The following is a 5523-nucleotide window of genomic DNA, read 5'->3' as shown; positions in this document are numbered from 1 at the left end:
ATCAAAATGATTGAAATTTTTTATAGATAAAATTGTACTTTTGGGGATACCATATGTAAGAAAATCAGATGAAAACAACATTCCTAAATTAAGTATTCCTAAGGTCCAATCTCAGTATCCAAAACCTATCAGATTTTAAGGTATGGTAAAAACAAATCCATAACTATACTCTACGAGAGTCAAACGGAGTCATTCTTTCTCATGGGTGACTATAGTTATTTTTAAATATGTTCAAAAAATATCATATCCAAAAATAATTTTTAAAGAGGGTAATGAGTCCACCCAAAACCTTGTCCTAAATCTGTCTCCAAACCTTATTTTTTTGTTATAGAAAACGAATTTAAAATGAAATAAAATTTTACAGAGGTCTACATATTATGAAAACCATTTAAATAAAGAATTTGTAACTCCTAATTATTATCACATAATTACATAATAATTTAATATGCACTATATATCAAATCAGCCCCCTTGACAAGGCTCAAAATCTAATCTAAATCATGAGGTTCCTCAAATAAAAAAATACAGACATTTCCTAGACTTATTTATAAGATATAAATGAAATGAATTATTATATAACCATAGAAAAATCCCCCATATCATAAGCTTTAAAATATCTTACTCCTCAAACCTAAAATTAAAAATATAAATCTTAATTTTTTCAAAAACCCAAACCTAGGATAAGGGTAAGACTCCCACCCTTGTGGGCAATGATCTCGAGATTACATTTTTTCCTAACTTGCATGTGACTAAAATATGGTTATATTTATTTATTTATTATTATTATTTTTTTTTACAACCAAACGGTTCTTTCTCTTACATATGCAAAAATCTATTATACATCAAAACACAAACATTTAAATACTTCAATGCCTGTTGACAGCGTCAATTATTTATTTCAAGTTTCGAAACAAAGTCCAAAGGGAAGAAAATAAAATCAACTCAAAATATATCATCCAACACCGTTATTTAATATCTCATAATAACTAATTAAATGTTTCTATCATTAGAATGAAAAAAAGAATTGGCATGCGTCTTTTCAACATCATGTTGCTCCTGGCCTCCAGTGCAGTCCACACACTCACATACTCCATCAACTGTGTCTGGAGTAACATTAAAGGGGTGAGCTCGACAGCTTAATGAGTCAAAGCATATGATCAATATGAATTAATAAGCACATCTTACACATGAAAACATTATATGTAATATGACATTAAAAACATTAACTTCATGTAGGTCTCTCTTTGTTCTACAGCATGTGCACGCTTTGTAAGAGTGAGGAACACAACCGTTGATTTGATGGTTGTCATTTCTTGCATTACCCGGCTAAACACCATCGGGAGCCAGTTTTCATTAACCCAGGCTGACTGGACCTGGTCTGGATCATAGGGCTCTCCTTGTGGGAGTTTCTGATCTGGTTCTGAAGGAGTAAGGAAATTTCCATCCTTACTCTCATTCTTCTTCTATTCTGGAAGATAGTGTACTTCCCTTATGGGAGATCTTATCTTCAGTTCTATTCAGCACCTAACCCCCTGCTAGAAAGGGATGCAGTCTGGTTCTGGTTCTGAAGTTAAAAGTCTAAGTATGAGAACATATTTCTAATTCTTTTATGGATGAGGTTTTATCATATTTTGTCATAGCATAACATCACATTTATATAAATCTAGGCATATGGTGCATATCATTAATAGCAAAGTATAAGATAATATATGATAATCTTTCAAAACATCATAACAACATTCACAACATATCAACATAAGAGGAATCTTTACATCAATTGACATAACAATGTAAGAAGCATATCAAACATGTTAAGCCTATGAATTAACTCACCTTGGTTTCTTGTACATAATTACCAGATCTCTAGTCCCTTTCTTGTAGAGTGTACAGTCCCTAAATATGCTCACCTAACACATTACATTCATATTTTTCAGATTATGTCCGATTCTATGTTTAACTTTTTCTACTTTCATAACATCTAATATAGATAATAGATATAAAATAAATTACATATATATCATTAAATTAGACTTAAAATACAATAAATTATCAATAGGACTTATCTCTAGATTAGGTCTTTGAGACCCTTCAAAACATGCCTCAACATAGGGTACTACATTATGACCATTTATGTTAAACCGAAATGACCACAGTGCATTAAAAACTATTTTTTCCCATTTTCTAGAAATCAAATGGGTCTAGAATTTTCATGGATAACACTAGAAAAATAGAGCTACAAATCATTAGAAGGGTGTATAATCTAAATCAGTCTTCAAAGCTCCCAAAATATAGACACAATGACTGGTATATGCACTTGACAAATTTGATTGCAGTCCAGTAAAATATTTTTTTCTCCATCTTTCATATATCAACAGGATTGAGGGTTTTTATGGGTTAAAATAGGCTAATAAATATATAAATAATTAGAAGGGTTCATATTCTAAATCAATCTTCAAATCATACAAAAAATATATACAGGTATTGATATATGCATTAGATCTATATACTAGACAGAAATGACCATAGTTCAATAGAAATTCATTTTATCCCTCTTCTGTAAATCAAAAGGATTGAAATTTTTTATAGATAAAATTATAATTTTGGGACTACCACATGTAAGAAAGTCAGATGAAAACAACATTCTTAAATTGAGTATTCCTAAGGTCCAATCTCGGTATCCAGAACCTATTAGATTTCTAAGGTATGGTAAAAATAAATACATAACTATCATCTACGAGAGTCAAATGGAGCCATTCTTTCTCGTGGGTGACTATAGTTATTTTCAAATATGTACAAAAATATCATTCCCAAAAACAGTTTTTATAGAGAGTAATGAGTCGACCCAAAACCGTGTCCTAAATTTGTCTCTTCTGTAGAATAGTCCCAAAACCTTATTTTTATGTTATAGAAAACGAATTCAAAATGAAATAAAATTTTACAGAGGTCTACATATGTATAAAAACCATTTAAATAAAAATTTTTAACACCTAATTATTATCACATAATTTTATAAGAATTTAATATGCACTACAAATCAAACCAGTCCCCTTGACAAGGCTCAAAATCTAATTTAAATCATGAGGTTCCTCAAATAAAAAAAATACAAACACTCCCTAGAATTATTTATATGATATAAATGAAATGTATTATTAAATGACTAAGGAAAAATCCCTCCTATCATAAGCTTTAAAATATCTTACTCCTCAAACCTAAAATTAAAATACAAACCCTAATGAAAAAGGGGAATCGGTTTCCTACCTTGTTGCGATTAGCTTGTCTTCTCAACGGCAGCCGAAAGGTTCTTTGATTGCAATCTCGATCCGCTCCCTACAGGTATGGCCCTCCTTGAATCTCTTCCTTTCTTCTCCTCTCTCTCTCTCTCTCTCTCTCTCTCTCTTTTCTTTCTTTCACACTTGGGCTGGGAAGAGGTCTCCAAGACTCCAACGTGAGTGGAATCCCCTTCCCTTTATTTTAATTTTCTTTTATTCCCTCCTTCTTCTTTCCTTTCTTCTTTCTTTCCATTTTTCCTTTCCTCTTTTCTTTCTTTCCTTATTTTTGAGGTTTGAGAGGCTCCCAAAACATGAGAAATTCTCCCCCCTTGAATCTTCTATTTAAAAATCAAATCTCCCTTCCTTAATTTAGTTTCTAAAATAAAACCTTCTAATTTTTCTTATATTATACCTTATATGGTTATGGTAGGTTATGATAAGGATCAATCACCTCACCTTCTTGCCAATAATGATATTCCATGCCACTCATAAGCTATAAAAATCTAAGATAGATAAGTTAAATTATTATGGTGCATAAGAGAGTTAAACCTAGTACCTCCCACTTGCAAACTTTGTTCCATTCCAACAGGCTACAACTTCATATATACAAATATTTACATATGTATTATTAAACATAGTACCTTATTTTTATTTCAAATTACATTTGTTGATTAAATAATGAATTTGAAAATGATAGCCTAGTACAATTACCATTATACCCCTAGGGTGAAATTATCGTTTTAAACACTGCAGTTATGACTATGGGTTTCTGAAATCAAGGGTTTTACATTCTCCCCACCTTATATGAATTTCGTCCTCAAAATTTGGTGGTATAGCTCTCGTAAAGGTAGTTTAACTTATACCCATTTATTCTTCTAGAAAAGTGAAACTGAAAGTAGGACAAATGTGAAAGAATATCCTAACCTTCCGATTTCGATCTTGAACTAGTGGATTTTGGGCTTCTATTTTCTTAGACTAACAAATTGGGAATAAAAAATCAAATACTTAAAGGAAATAACACATACCTCAGTCTACAAACAGCTCAGAATATTTGGCTCACATGTCCTGTTCTCGGTCCCAAGATGCTTCTTCGATTGCATGATTTTTCCAAAGCACCTTAACTAGAGGTATCGATCGATTTTGAAGCACTTGCTTCTTCCGATCAAGAATTTGAATTGGACTCTCTTTATAAGTCATATTCACTTTCAGGTCAAGTGGTTCATCACTCAAAATGTGTGAAGAAGGATCATGAACATATTTCTTTAGCATTAATACATGGAATGTGTTGTGGATGTTCTTCATGGCAGGTGGGAGAGTCAACCTGTAAGCTAGACCGACTAGTTCTAGAATCACAAATGGCCCAATGTACCTAGGGCTTAACTTGCCTTTCTTTCCGAACCTTATCACACCTTTCATGGGTGCCACATGAAGAAACACCAAGTCACCTTTCTCAAATTCAAGGTCCCTTCTCCTGTTATCTGCATGGCTGTTTTGTCTACTTTGTACAACTCAGATCCATTCATGGATCAAAGCTATCTTCTCACAAGTCTTTTGAACTATCTCTAGTCCCAAAATACTTCATTCACCAATTTCATCCCAGTGTATAGGTGACCTACATCTTCTACCATAGAGTGCCTCATATGGTGCCATACCAATAATAGCCTAGTAACTATTATTATAGGAAAACTCTACTAGTGATAGATGCCATTCCCAACTTCCCTGTAACTCGAGTACACAAGCCCTCAACATATCCTCGAGAATCTGAATAGTCCTCTCAAATTGCGCATTTGTCTGAGAGTGATAAGAAGTATTGAAATTCAACTTTGTGCCCATAGCTTTATGTAGACTCTGCCAGAATCTGGAAGTAAATTGAGGATCTCTATCTGACACAATGGACACCAGTGTGCTGTACAATCCGACAATCTCATCTATATAGAATTGGAAAAACTTATCCATGTCATAAGTCACTTGGACTGGTAGAAAATGAGTTGACTTGGTCAGTCTGTCCACTATAACCCATATTGCTTCATGCTTCTTACGTGTCCTCAGAAGTCCTGTAACAAAATCCATGGTGACATGCTCCCACTTCTATTTTGGAATACATAGTGGTTGCAACAACCCAAGTGGCCTTTGATATTCCGCCTTAACTTGGTAAGTTAAGTACTTCTCTATATCATAGGCAATTTCTCTCTTCATGTTTTTCCACCAGTATGTAGTTTTCAAGTCTTGATACATTTTGGTGCTTCTAGAGTAC

General features: G+C 33.0%; 1 long non-coding RNA gene across 1 annotated transcript; it reads right to left on the bottom strand.

Annotated features, from left to right (window-relative positions):
• Positions 1 to 856: 856 nt before the first annotated feature.
• LOC122069938 lies at positions 857 to 3552 on the bottom strand. The gene is made up of 3 exons (XR_006137607.1): positions 3259 to 3552; positions 1834 to 1907; positions 857 to 1103 (listed from the first exon to the last, which is right to left on the bottom strand). It is a non-coding gene; the product is annotated as an uncharacterized LOC122069938 (long non-coding RNA).
• Positions 3553 to 5523: the final 1971 nt, after the last annotated feature.

Source organism: Macadamia integrifolia, unplaced genomic scaffold, assembly GCF_013358625.1.
Source record: "Macadamia integrifolia cultivar HAES 741 unplaced genomic scaffold, SCU_Mint_v3 scaffold773, whole genome shotgun sequence".
NCBI classification, from domain to species: domain Eukaryota; kingdom Viridiplantae; phylum Streptophyta; class Magnoliopsida; order Proteales; family Proteaceae; genus Macadamia; species Macadamia integrifolia.
The sequence above is the reverse complement of the archived record's forward strand: the minus strand, read 5'-3'. Positions and strand labels throughout refer to the sequence as shown.